A 13,713-nucleotide genomic window follows, 5' to 3' on the forward strand; every position below is an offset into this window, starting at 1 on the left:
CCTGTTGAACTTATTATGGGAAATAAATATTTAAATAAAAACAAGCTGCTGATTATTTCACATTTTACTTGTGAGCAACGGCACATTTAAATCTTACAAATATAGTTATTTGGCTTATATCGTGATAGATATCGTTGTCGCCTGAAATGAAAAAAACATATCGTGATATGAAAAAATCTCATATCGCCCAGCTCCAGCTGCTTGTGTGTGCTTTATTGATCTTTACCTTTATTAAACACAATACAAAAACCCATATAAAAAATTACATTCTTTATAACCACAAAATATAAGTTTATCTTTATTTAACAAAATCAGAAGTTCAATAATACATTTACCATCAGGGGAAAGAATTCACAGAAGAATTGAGGCACAATTTTGATGAAGACTTAAGAAGCCAGTCAGCAGCTTTGAGCAGCGAGGCAGTAGAAACCGGATGCAATTCAAACTACTTTCATGGCATCATATTTCAGTTTATTCATGTACAGAGTCTGATAGTCCACCTCCCAGAACACTGATTTCATATGGTGCTAGAGACTGTGTACAAACATCTACGTCACCAAATGAAATCAGTTTCTGAGTGCAGTTCTTTACTCAACAAGTCTTCTGATTGACACTGTTAATAGGTTTAATACAGAAAAGGACATTCTTGTATATTCATGGCCTGGCAAGCTTCCTTTAGCAAAGTGGATGCAGGTGTAGCTCAAAGGCTGCTGCTGTTTGAGGACGGAAGCTGGCTGTATTTGTTCAGTTGCTAATTTCCCAGATGAACACCAGAGGGTGTGGTTACACAGCCGGCTAGAGCCATGACAGAAGTGGTGCAAGGAATTTAGCTCGGATCTGAAGGGATGTTTTTGGAGAAACTACCTCAGCAAAGCTGGTTGGAAACTCCTGGGTGCCTCCTGGTGTTCCACCTACCTGATTGTGCAGACCTCTGCTGCAAACGACAAAAAAATCTGAATCAGGCTGCTGACCAACGTCACACTGTGCATCATGAAATGCATGAAAATAAAGAATGATAACACAGGCGATATTTACACATCAGTAATGCTATTTCTGAACATTAAATCTGGCTTTTTAGGACATTTCTGATTATAATCTAGACCATAGGTGTCAAACTCTGGCCCGCGGGCCAGGTTTGGCCCGCAGCCTAATTACATTTGGCCCGCGAAGCCATACCAAATTATTATTAGAGCTGGCCTGCTGGTATTATACAGCTAATATATATATCGTTTAGTATTAAGCTTTGCTTGTTCCATAATCAGTTTTTCAGCAAAACTTGTTTGAGTCCAAAAGAAAAGATTAATTCTTAAATCTGGAGGAAGATTTTTTTCTTCCATAAATATTAACTTTAGCCCGCGACCTTGTTCCAGTTTTGAATTTTGGCCCACTGTGTATTTGAGTTTGACACCCCTGATCTAGACAGTGGTTCTTGAACTAAGACGTAGGATGTAAACTTTTTTGATTTCTTAAGAGGGCAATCAAGAATTTTTTTTTGAAAACCACTGTATTAGTCGATGCTCCTGTTACACAGGAACAAAGCTTCAAATAATGAGGCGAGTGTTTATACAAATAAAACCTCTGAGCCAAAAGCGCAGACTGCTGGAAACAGAAGAACAGAAAAAGATTATTTTGAACTGCCTATTTTGAAAGTCATGCAAAGTTCCTCTAGTAGAGATTATAAATTAGAAATGAGTGTAACAGACTCCTTTTAAAATAAAGCCAAAACATACACTGGGTTTGTGTGAAGCTTAAAAATAATCACCTCTCAATTGAACAAGTGAAGTATCTCATTTGTATGTAAACCAAAGAGTAGACTAACTAGAAATGCACTTGGAAAGTACAGTGCTATGTGAAATGCCCTCATAGCTCACAGTGTTAAAGAAAGATATCTACACCCACATCCACACCAACAACGGTTCCTTTTCACACCTGTTCCATCTCTTTACATGATTTTGTGAAATTTGCCCAACAACAAATGATGCTGAAAACATGTTGGATCTCCCTGATGGAGGTTTTATGGTGGAGTTTGTACCAAATTTCACTTTTACTGTCTATGCTCAGGCTGATAATGCAAAGGCATTCTTTTTAACAGCCAGCAGGGGGCGACTCCTGTGGCTATAGAACGAACAGTAAATCCAAATGTTCTCAATTGCTAATTTCAAGTTTTACTGAACCCAGCATTGGAAAATTACGATCCCAATTTGAGTCAAAAAGATAGTAAAGCAGTGTGTGCTGTTACTGACAACCATATGGTTTCTCAGAGAGTTCGCATCTAGTTTCAAAACACCAAGATAGTAACTGCTTTACAACAGGCCTCCATTAAACAGTGGGTGGTGTCATGGTGACTGAGTTTTGAATCTCTGTATGAGTAGGAAAGTGCAAACCTTGCTGATTCTCCTGGTTTCTGTATGGTAAGCTGTGCTAAACCAAACTATCCCCTATAGATTCATCTTTACAGTGAAGAGAGGTGAAGGCCAATCAATGTTCTGGTTTGTCTTTCAGAAACAAAATTGACAAATGCAAAATGTGTAACTATTTCTTTAAATGTGGGATGCGATTAAGTAATTACACAGAAGCAGGTTGGGTAACATTCACAGGGCAGGGATAGAACAATAGGATAGAGACAATCCTCTATTCAGCTTTCTTATAGGGTTAAAGCGTCAAGACTTTGTTTTCAGTATCTGAACCAAGTACAATAAACAGCTGAAATTAAGTGTGCACCATAAAGGTATGCAGCAGGTCTAGCAGGTCTTATAATAATGTTTCAACTACAGAAGCTATGAAGCTCTGAGTCATGTTCGTTGTCAGATGGCTTCATTTGAACGTCAGTTTAAATGGGGTGAAGTTCATCACACCTCTCCAAATCCCACTGAACATATGGAGCAACAAGCAGAGACACAAAGCTGGAGAGTAAAATAATGCTTGATTTCAATGAAGGGAAAGATTAGTCTCTGTGCAATCTTCCCACATCATGAAAAAAAATTTTTCATGGATGAATAAAGACAAAGGAAATGAATTCACCAATGTGTCACCAAACTGTGGTGGTGACTGAGGATCCAAAGAAACAGTAGTCATCAGTGCATCTTTCATTTCCCCAGTCCTTTTACCTGATATCATCTGCTGTCTCAGAATATAAAGCAAGAATGAGTCATTTTGACATCACTCTAAAATGCAGAGAATAAGTCAGGGGAGACTCTGCTTGATTCAGGGAGGAAGAAGGATGTGAAGGGGTCATTCTACTAAGTGCTTCCTGAAGGTGCTGTGGCTTCAGGTGAAATATCCTCAGCACCCTTAAGCGAGTTCAGTTAAAGGGCAAGCAATTATCCTTACTAGTGGAAGGCATAACCCCAGAAACATCTGCAGTTATGTGCTGGTGAGGCACAGGGATGAGGGACGGAGGTGACATAAACACGGAGGATCTAATATTTCAGTTCCTGAAATAGCATCTGATGAATTTGACAATTCCGAAGTTCAGAGTGACGTAAATCAAACTGAAAGTTGATTTAAATCAGTCTTTTAAAGTATTTATTTCACATTAAGGTACTCTGTTTTAAAGGAAGACAGTTGAAAAATTCCTGTTGAATCATTGTTTTTGCTCAGATGTTATCAAACGTACGCCAACAGGGGTTTAACATTAAACCCAACCCTGTTTCCAGGAATGGATAACTCACTGGTTGCTGCAGCTTAACCTTTACCAGATTGGGTTGAGAATGCTATTGATCTTCGCATCTAACTCCAGGCAAGTCAGTGAGTAAACACAAATTCCAACATGTCAGATTATTACTCCAAGACAATGAGAAAGAAGTATGATAGGAACCCAAGGGGTCTTTTAGGATTCAGAAAACTGGTAAGGAAAACCATCCCTGACTGCTTAAAAATACAACAATGAAGACTAGTTCATCCACTTCCTGGCCCAGTTACAACCTGTGAATACTTAACTCTTTCGTGGATGAAATATGCATGGTTATTTTGTGTTATATATGTATAAACTCAATTATTAAAGATCATCTTGATCATCTTGATCATCAAGATCAACTCTTCATCTTTTTTAAAATGTCTGCGCACTGTTACGTTGGTTGCTTATAATAAATAGCAGTTTATAATAATTACTTCATTGTCTTCCTTCTCTCACCCCAACCAGTCGCAGCAGATGGCCGCGCCCCTCCCTGAGCCTGGTTCTGCTGGAGGTTTCTTCCTGTTAAAAGGGAGTTTTTCCTTCCCACTGTCGCCAAAGTGCTTGCTCATAGCCGGTCATTTGATTGTTTATTGGTTGATTATTCTCTGTATGTATTATTGTAGGGTCCACCTTACAATATAAAGCTGTTGTTGTGATTTGGTGCTATATAAATAAAATTGAATTGAATTGTATGTAGGGGTAATTGGTGGGGGTCAAAAGATCAGGCTTTAGACTGTTACAGAGTGAAGATGCTGCTAATATGAAGACCTTGAGGGGCATGCCTCTCCCACAAAAGCCCCACCCAGCAGCTGTTAAAATCTTCTGTTTACAGGGGGCCAACCAATCAGAGGAAAGGTGGAGGAAGGAGAAAAGCTCTGGCTTGTTTCAGACAGAGGCTCATTATCAGATATTTTAAGATTAGATTTAATGTAATCTTACATTAAGATTAGCAAAACATGAGCATCAGGCTGATCAGAACTTTTTGCCGTCTGAGGACCGAGGGTGATGTCAATCAAACCCTGTTTAGAGGGCACAGTACTAACCACTGATGTGACATAGCTGTGAGTTTTCTGATACTGCTTGAAGCGATCAAATGAATGACCTGTTAACAAATGCTGACGTGACACGTGAAAGGGTTAAACTTAGAAGTGTGTCATGCGTCAAGAGAAAAACCCTACATCCTGGACTTAAAGCAATCAACCTTGTGACAGATGAGTCAGAAGAAAAAAAATCCTGGGCTTTTTTTTAAACACATTGATGGTGATCATTGATTATGCATGCATATATATGAGCCTCAGCATGACAAAGAGTGCAAAGGAATAACACAGAAACACAGCTATTACTACTATCATTTGCTATAGGTAGGATGACTAACAGGGGGATTTTAAAGACTTGCTACTGTGCTGCTAATTATTCTGGACCTTTATTTCTTTGCCTGAGATCCGGGACTGCACAGACAAAAGAAGGCTTCATTGCACACCGGACTTAAATGACAGAATGAGGTTTGCAGGGAGTGTTCTGTAGCTAAATATATACCTCCGCCAATGTAGGACAGAATCCAGGTGTGGTCACCTGATGTTCAGAAGCGTAATATCTAGCTACGAAAGCAGGAGAAAGTTTAGAGCAGACAATCATCCAGAATAATTCAGCGTCAAGGTTGGATGTTGAGCCATTTTCTTGCGAGAAATGATGGAGCAACAGAGAGAAAGAGTTTCTCAGAAGTGGCTCAGAGGCAGAGGACCTTATGATACTCACTGCCTTTGCGTTTACTAGACAGAAACCAAAGATAGAAATTTTACACAATTCCCAAATTCTGGGCTGGTTCTCATCCCGGAGAAAGTGCAGATAAATTGTCAACTATTGCCCTAATGGACCTAATGGATTAAAGCTTGGAAAAATAAAAAGTGAAAGATTGTGGCTTACTGTGCTTTAAAAGTTGAGTGAAAATGAAACTGCTAAGTCATTTTCTGTAACAACCAGAACCATTACGCAAAATAACACAGTAACAAGACATAAGGTCAGCATGTTAAAATGATATCTGTGTCTTCATAACACGCAAATTAAAATAAATATATGAATAAAAAGAACAAATACATAAGCACAGGAATAAACACAAACACTTACCGAGCCGCCAGTCACCTGCGACACAGTGAATGACTTCCTCCTTGAAGACGTTTTCATACCCGCTTCTCCGGTTCAAAGCCACTCCTGTCCCGTACTGAGACGTCCTGTATTATATTGTACTGTAGGTTCTGAGCTCCTCAGGGCTGTCTTCTCTCTACGTAAGTGTGTGAGAGAGCTTGATGAGCGACAGAGGAGTTATGAGATGGAGATGCCGCTGTGAGCTCCGCCCTCCTTCCTTTCTCTCTTTTTACAGTCAGTATGAGCTGTTCATCCACTCTGCTGCCAGAGTCATTATTGTAACTGTGAGTCAATGCGGGCTCCACACAAACACAGGCACACACACACACAAACACACACACACGAAGGCAAGCTGCACTTTAAACAGGGAGAATAGAAATGTCTTGAAACCTTTACAAACGTGTTCCCACATGATAAAAACCCTCATAAAAAATCGACAGCAGCTGCTACCAAAGAGCTCACACACATTACACAAACATTACACACCCAGCATGACAAAGCATCCTTGGACTAGCCAGCACCAACAAGCGATTACTCTATGTGCGCACTTCATCCACATAAATCCATAGATTGATCTCCTCCATGGTTGTTTGGGGCCAAATGTAGAATGCTGTGAAAATACCACACATTGAGTAATTTTTTTCCCTTCCAGTGTAGGCCTCCACTGGATTCCTGACCTGCAAATTGGCAAATTAAATTGTGTGCGGTGAAAAACAGAGGAACACAGCCCCGTTAAACTAACCACAACATAAAGTATCCTATCATTAACAGAAAAAACAGGCTTGAGCTTCCTCCGTGACAAGAACCACACAAGCTGGGAAATTCCCTGGCCGAGGGGGGAAGGGGAAAGGATGAAATAGGATCCATATGGAGGTGACAGGTGAGAGGGCACGACTCACAGACCGGGAATCTCACTCTGCATTCCTCTGGCTTGACGGGAAACAGGATAATTGCTCTTCCGGCGTAGTAAACTCATGCGCATGCATATTGGAACACCAGACCACATGACCAAGCTTCCTTTTCCCAGTATCCATTCCTCCGTTGTGAGTCAGCTGACCACAACATGACTCGTTCATCTCCTCCTTTGATCTTTCCATCCTGAAGATGCCAACGGAAGTGGCTGAAAGGTCTGAGTCACATTCACTTCTCACCCTGATTTCACTGTAAAACCCTCCTCTTCCCCCTCACTCACTACAACAACATCCACATTTTGATCCAGCTGTCATCAATCCAGCATCCACCTACACAATATAAGCACTTGTTTTTACTCACTCTGCCTTTTACCTCCCACCTCATTCACTTTCCTCCATCCGTCTATCCTGAGATGAATAAACAGCCCCAGCATTTCAAGGAATATCTCCTGCTCTCAATCCAACCTCCTGACCGACGTAGATCCCTAATCCTCACCAGCCGCCTCACCGGAGAAAAGCTCTGCTATAAAGACAGCGAGACTGAAAATATCTCTCCTCTCCTCGCTCTGATGCACTCTCCGTTTCTCTTCCTTCTTCTCTCTCTCTCTCTCGCTCTATCTCTCTCACTCTGTTTACAACTGAAGAGCAGCTTTAGAGACATGAGGCATAGTGAAACTGGTTCCCTGTAGATTATGAAGTCATGATGACCGGGGCATGCTGATCCAGTCATTACACCTTATGTTATGGGTTTATCCAAATAAACTGACTTCTCTGAAAATCAGTTGCATTTATATTTGTTTAGGAAACAAGAACAAGAAGTGAAATTGAAGCAGGAGAGTGACATTTTTAGAAATGCACTCACTGGTATTCCTCGCTCAATTTAACCCCTTAATTCCATGTTTTCTAACAGCTCCGGAGACCTGATGCCAAAATTTGGATTAACTTTGGGCGTGTTGTCATGTGCAAAGATGGAGAGGAGAAAGCAAAACAAGACCGCTGATCACTGAAGAAAGTCCCACAACATTACCTTCTGGTCAGCTGGGCCTCCTGGGCCTGCTTGGGTTCTCTCAGTGTACTCCAGCTTCCTCCCACAGTTCAAAGAAGTGTATGTCAGATTGACTGGTGATTCAGACCTATCCATAGTAGCCTAGTGCCACCTGGAATAACACCTACTAGGTTAAATAGGAGGATGGATGACACATTTCTTGTGTTTGTTGTAAAGTAAACTCTTTTTTGTTTCATTTTTCTGGAGCAGGAAGCTATAAACATGTAGTGGTTCCATGGTTTTGTAATGAGTCAGTCATAGTTGCTACATTTCACGCCCTCTGTGTTTCCCTGTCTCTGTCATCATGTTTAGTATTAGTATGTGGCTTGGCGTTAGCTATTTGTCTGTTGGTTACTTCCTGTTTTATTCTGAAGGCAAGTTTTCTCTTGTGTCTTGTTTTGGTTTCCTGTTTTTGTTTTCCGTGCCCTTATTACTTGCTGTGTTTTCTTACTACCTCTGCCTAATCACAGGTCACCAGTATGTGTGTTTGTGTGTGTGTGTGTAGTCCTGCTTGTCTGCTTCCTGTGTGTCTACTGCTTGATACTCAAGAATGGTTTTGTTTTTAGACTTTGTATTTCTTGGAATTCCTGTAAGTGTCATGGTCCCTGGGTCACTGACACAGAAACTCTTTTTTGTTTCATTTTTCTGGAGCAGGAAGCTATAAACATGTAGTGGTTCCATGGTTTTGTAATGAGTCAGTCATAGTTGCTACATAGTTGCTAGACAAAACTACGATTGTCTAGTTTTGACTGTCTTTGTATTACAGTTCTGTCTTGAGTATTGTTGACATTCTGTTTTTTTGTTCTGGTGTTATGGTTATGTTACAGTTATCTGTGCATTAAGTTAATGGGAGGTTGTTTGTGCTGTTTGTGCCCCATTCTGTCCCCTCAGGCTTATGTCCACATTCTTCTGTTTCTGTGTCTATCTTGTATCTCTTAGTCTTGCTCTCAGTAATCATTACTTCCTGTTTTATTTGGATAGTCTATTCTCAGTTCTGTTCAGTTTGTTCAATTTGACCCGTTCATTCAGTGAAACAGATCTTGCGGGGGCTACACAGTTGCTTCTACAGAGTGGCACTTGCTCCTATGTACTTCCACCTGATTAATTCTAAGTTTATAAGATTTCATTAGTTTCTTGGATGTCATAATCACACACTAGTCAATGTATATTTATGAGTACAATATAATTTGTTTTCTATTAAATAACCTCAAAAAAATGACTGACAGTATCTTGAAGAAACATAGCAAAAATTAAACCTTTGCTGACACTCAATAATGTGGAAATTCTACTAAACACTAGATTGAATTTTCTCTAATTATTTTAACTCACATGTCACGTCAATCTCCCAGTCCTCCTTACTCTACACTCTGTTCCACTATAATTTAGAATACATTTTTAAAATGGTATCAATAATGTATAAAGCCCTACATGGGCAGGCTCCTGCTTATATATAGCAGAGCTACTGAGACCTTATAACTGCAGCCAACCTCACACATTATCTTCGAAATGTTCCATGCTCTTATTTAAAAACCAGAGGTGATGTTGTTGCTGCTTTGGAGCAGCCTTCCTCGGCCTATCTTTGCTAAATCTATGGTTTGTTTAACAGTAAATGTCTCCTGACAACACTTTATAATAGGCTAGCTTTTCCTTAATCTTTCTTCCATTATTTGTGGCCTTTTGTTCTTCTGATGTTTATATTGGAGTGCTTGTGCAGGAATGAATGAAAGACTGTGTGTTTAGACTCAGTTTACATGTATGAATATGTACAATTATGCTTAATGTGTTTTCATCCAAACATTGAAGCACTTTGTAACTGTATGTTTTAAAATGTGCTTTACAAGCCTATTATTATTATTATTATTATTAATTTGGCAGCTGCCACATGAAAAATAAACGGCAGCACTTAGCATTAACATAATTAACTGGAATTAATATCTGTATTTTACAGCTTTGTGTGATTTTTGACAGTATCCATCTCTTATAATCTCTTGTTTTAGTTGCAAGTGTTGCATTTTACTGTTATAATTTTAACCAGCTCATTACTGGTTAAATGCAAAGAAAGCAGCTTCCTTTAATAGTCGAGTATTAAGCAGCTAAGAATTCGAACAATTCAGACCTTCAGAAACAGGTTAGTATTCAAACACATGTAAAAGAAGGAGCGTACCTAGTGGGTGTGTTAAAAAACAAACAAACATTTATATGTCAGTGTAATCCGTTATTGCTGCCCCCAAGTGGCTGAAAATTTGTGCTGAAAATTCAAAGTGAGCTGTGGCTGCTGGTGAAGGTGGCGTGGGTGTGGAAAGGATAAACGGGGGTGAAAAGGACAGCGTCATTGAACAATGACAGGATGGATGAATATGGGGTGTCAGCACAGGCAGAGGTGAAGATGGGTTGTTGACATGTTCTTTCCTCTCCACATGTCCTTTGAAGAGAAATGGATGAATACATTAAAAGAATAGTTGAGTAACAGGCACCGATATGGGGTTACTGTATGTCTCTGTGCACTGAAAATGGATTTGTATTATATATGAACAGACATCAAACACAATTTAAGGCCAGTGGCCAAGGTAACAAGAGTAAAAAAAAAAACCCCAACATATAAAAACCCAGAGTTACGCAACTATGCTTATCGAGTAGTATAAAGGGTTCAGACATCCTTGGTAACAATCACTATCAAAGAAAATTACAGGATTACATAACTCACCTCCATCAAAACTCACATGTAATATTCCCTAGGGATCGTAAATGGATATATTTACTTATACTTATGTTTTACATTAAAAGTAAATTGACATTCATGCAGACCTTCAGTTCTGTAGCATCTTTTTAATTTCAGCCACACGCACAACTCTCATGACAGCAGCAAAAGAGACGACCAATATTAAATTTTTTTAAACATGTTTTCAATGATAAGTTGTGATGTGAGGCTGATGAAGACAATATGTCAGCCAGTTGCTACGTCTTCACGTAGGTGTAATATGAGGTATTATTTGGTAACACTGAGTGGGTGATTGGGTTACAGAGGTGGGCTTTTCTATGCGGAATGAGATACTGCCTGGGCACACACACACATTTGCACACACAAACCTCATTTTTCTTCTCTTTATTTTATTGCAGCCAGCTCCCTAACAACCTGACTCACCTCCCTAGTTCCAAAGGCCCCATGTCCTTCAGAGAAATCCACATGTATTCATCATTTCGCAGGAAGATGAAAGATTTCAAAGCCAGAGATTTCTTGTGTGAAAGGTGCTTTTATTCAAGTCTTAATATAAAAAACATGCAATTAGATATTTCTTTTTGAAGACACTACAAAACCAACATTAGTTAAAAAAAACTGCCTTTTCCAAACCAGTTCTGACACTATAAGAGTTGCATTTAAATTTTAATGTACAGCAATACTATGGTACAGCTTTCCTAAATGCCCATGGAAGTATTACTATTACCAGCAAGACATTATTGACTGATTTTTAAACATTTATATTTATAAACAACTATATCAATTTACTGAAAGAATTTTGTTCAGTAGAATAAAAATATATGCTACTTTCTTAAACACCTTGATATTTTTCTCTGTTATTCAGATAGAAAAACAATTAAATCCGCTCCATCGCTTCACATTGAATGAATGAAAAACATCAGATCAACTCTGATTATCTTCAGTTTAACATTGAGTTGTCATAGCAACAGTTCCTGGCACTGCATCTTTTATCAAGTATTTAAATGCTCAGTTGAACCTTTATTAGTTGCAAACTGCAGTGTTTCTACAGTTTGACGAATGTGGCTTGTAGCATTTGAGCTTGTGACACTGAACCAAACCAAAATGATGAATCACAAATTATATGAGTGACACCTTTTAGCAATTTTATCCATCCTTAATAAAAAGAGAGTTTGCAGCCATGATTGCAGGTAGGGATGAATACTGACAAAGGTCATTCCAGAAGTGGAGGACAATTTAGGCTCCAACAACAGCAAAATAAATAAATAAACAAATACATATATATACATACATAAAATGGACTTAAGAAATGTGTATAATTGAACGAAATAAAAACACATAAGTGGATTTATACTTTTATGTTTTATCTTGTCTTATAGCAGCGGCCCCCAACCCCCAGGCCACGGACCGGTACCAGGCCGTGAGAGTTGAGGTTCGGGTGTGAAATTGATGGTTTTCAGGATTTTTATTGTTATTTTTTTAATCGTTTTTATCGTTAACTCTGTTTCCCTGGGACTTTTCCAGTGTATTATGAAAAAAATCTTCTTTTCTTTTTGTTACTGGTACTGGTTTTATTTTGTTGTATTTATCTGCGACACCTTAAAGGCTGGTCCATGAAAATATTGTCAGACATAATCTGGTTATCAAGAAGTTGGGACAAGAGAAAAATACCAAATTCACAGGAAGGGAAGAACCTGTCCTACAATTTTGAAAGATCCCAAGAAGCTTGAATAGCTACTGATGTGATTATTGATCGTCTCTTTATCCATCTACTTGGAGATTTCTGATTGAATTTCTGTGTGTGTGAGGGAGCTTTACTCTAGAGGTTTTATTATCTCTGAATCTGATGAGTTAAATGAGTTAAAGTTAGTCAGTTAATCTTTCATGAGATCTTTTTTTTTTTAGTTGAGTGAATAAACATTTTACTAGGTGAAAAACAAAAAAAGTACATCCAGACCAGTGTTAGTAGTCACAGATGTACAGTAGCGACTGAAATGCAGTTACATAATGTTTAACACACAAGCACACACTGCACTAGTGCATAAACGCAACAAGCCACAGACAAATGTTAGTAAGTTGGCCACCGCTTCCTCTGTGGCCAATGAGAGAAGCTGACGTCAGATCTGCTGAGGAGACCACAGCTTCACTTTGAAAGACAGTGAGGGGGATGAGACGTTAAGAGTTACTTTCAAAACACATTTGCAGCATTTTCAGAACTGAAAATGAAGCATTCTTTGGTTGTTAAGCATAAAAAACAAACAATACAGAATGTAGTCACAAACTTCCTCATCCTATCCAGTCTTTGCATGTAAACTCTTCGCTTGACAAGTCTCTGCAACCGCACAGAAACCAAGCACGCGTGCAAACAGCCACTTCCTCCTCAGATGAAGCAGAACACGGTGTACCTTAGATCACACAAGAAACATCTTAGCAGACACGAACACCAGGCCTTGATTTAGATGCTTTGCGGTTTTAACCAAAATTAGGATCCAAGTAACACAAAACTGGAAACTGATGACGCAGAGGCTTTTCTAAATGTAACTAACCATGTCTTTGAAGTAGCTTACTGATACGCTTTTAAGTATTTCCCTTTTTATCTAGTTTTATATTGAATTATTATTGCTCATTAATGTAAAATTTGTAGTTGACTGAAGAGGAGCTATTTTGTATTTGACTACAATGGTTTGTTAAATTAGATGCATTTATATATGTTCTCTAAACCAGTATCAAAACAGCTGCTGTGAAAACACCAAAATCAGTCGCTTCAGCTGTACAGGTATCAATTTTTAGATCATTTAGTGTATGACCAAATATATATTTCCAGTTCTTCATATACTTTGTGTGCAAAGTAATTAAAGCAACTTCATCTCTCTCCTGTTTTTATACTGCTGGGTCAGTCTCAGGAGTTTGGAAAGAAATTACTGGACTTCTTTAAGTTTGGAGATGGTGGAGAGTCCCAGGGACTTAATCCATAGTGGGATTAAGTATTGATCATGAGCCAAGGTGTGGAATCAGAATCAGAATCAGAATCAGAAAGGGGTTTATTGCCAAATGTTGAGCAGGTTTACAACATTAGGAAATTGCTGCGGTGCTTCAGTGCAAACATAGTGTCATAAATAGCACTTAAATAGACATGAAAAAATAAAAGTAGGGATAAGAATTAAAAGTGCTACGTAGAAAGATATGTGCATGAGATATACATGAGATATATACATGAGAATAA

At 38.8% G+C, this 13,713-nt stretch overlaps 1 long non-coding RNA gene across 2 annotated transcripts; it reads right to left on the reverse strand.

Annotated features, from left to right (window-relative positions):
- Nucleotides 1-285: 285 nt before the first annotated feature.
- Nucleotides 286-7,303, reverse strand: LOC146704843 (uncharacterized). 2 transcript variants are annotated; one of them, XR_014921224.1, is made up of 2 exons: nt 5,801-7,303; nt 286-931 (listed from the first exon to the last, which is right to left on the reverse strand). It is a non-coding gene; the product is annotated as an uncharacterized LOC146704843 (long non-coding RNA). The 2 variants fall into 2 exon arrangements; XR_014921223.1 differs by having other exon boundaries at nt 286-934.
- Nucleotides 7,304-13,713: the final 6,410 nt, after the last annotated feature.

The sequence above is a fragment of the Copadichromis virginalis genome, linkage group LG7, assembly GCF_057382275.1.
Source record: "Copadichromis virginalis isolate Kocher_CV1m ecotype Utaka linkage group LG7, C_Virginalis_male_GT1.1, whole genome shotgun sequence".
NCBI lineage: Eukaryota > Metazoa > Chordata > Actinopteri > Cichliformes > Cichlidae > Copadichromis > Copadichromis virginalis.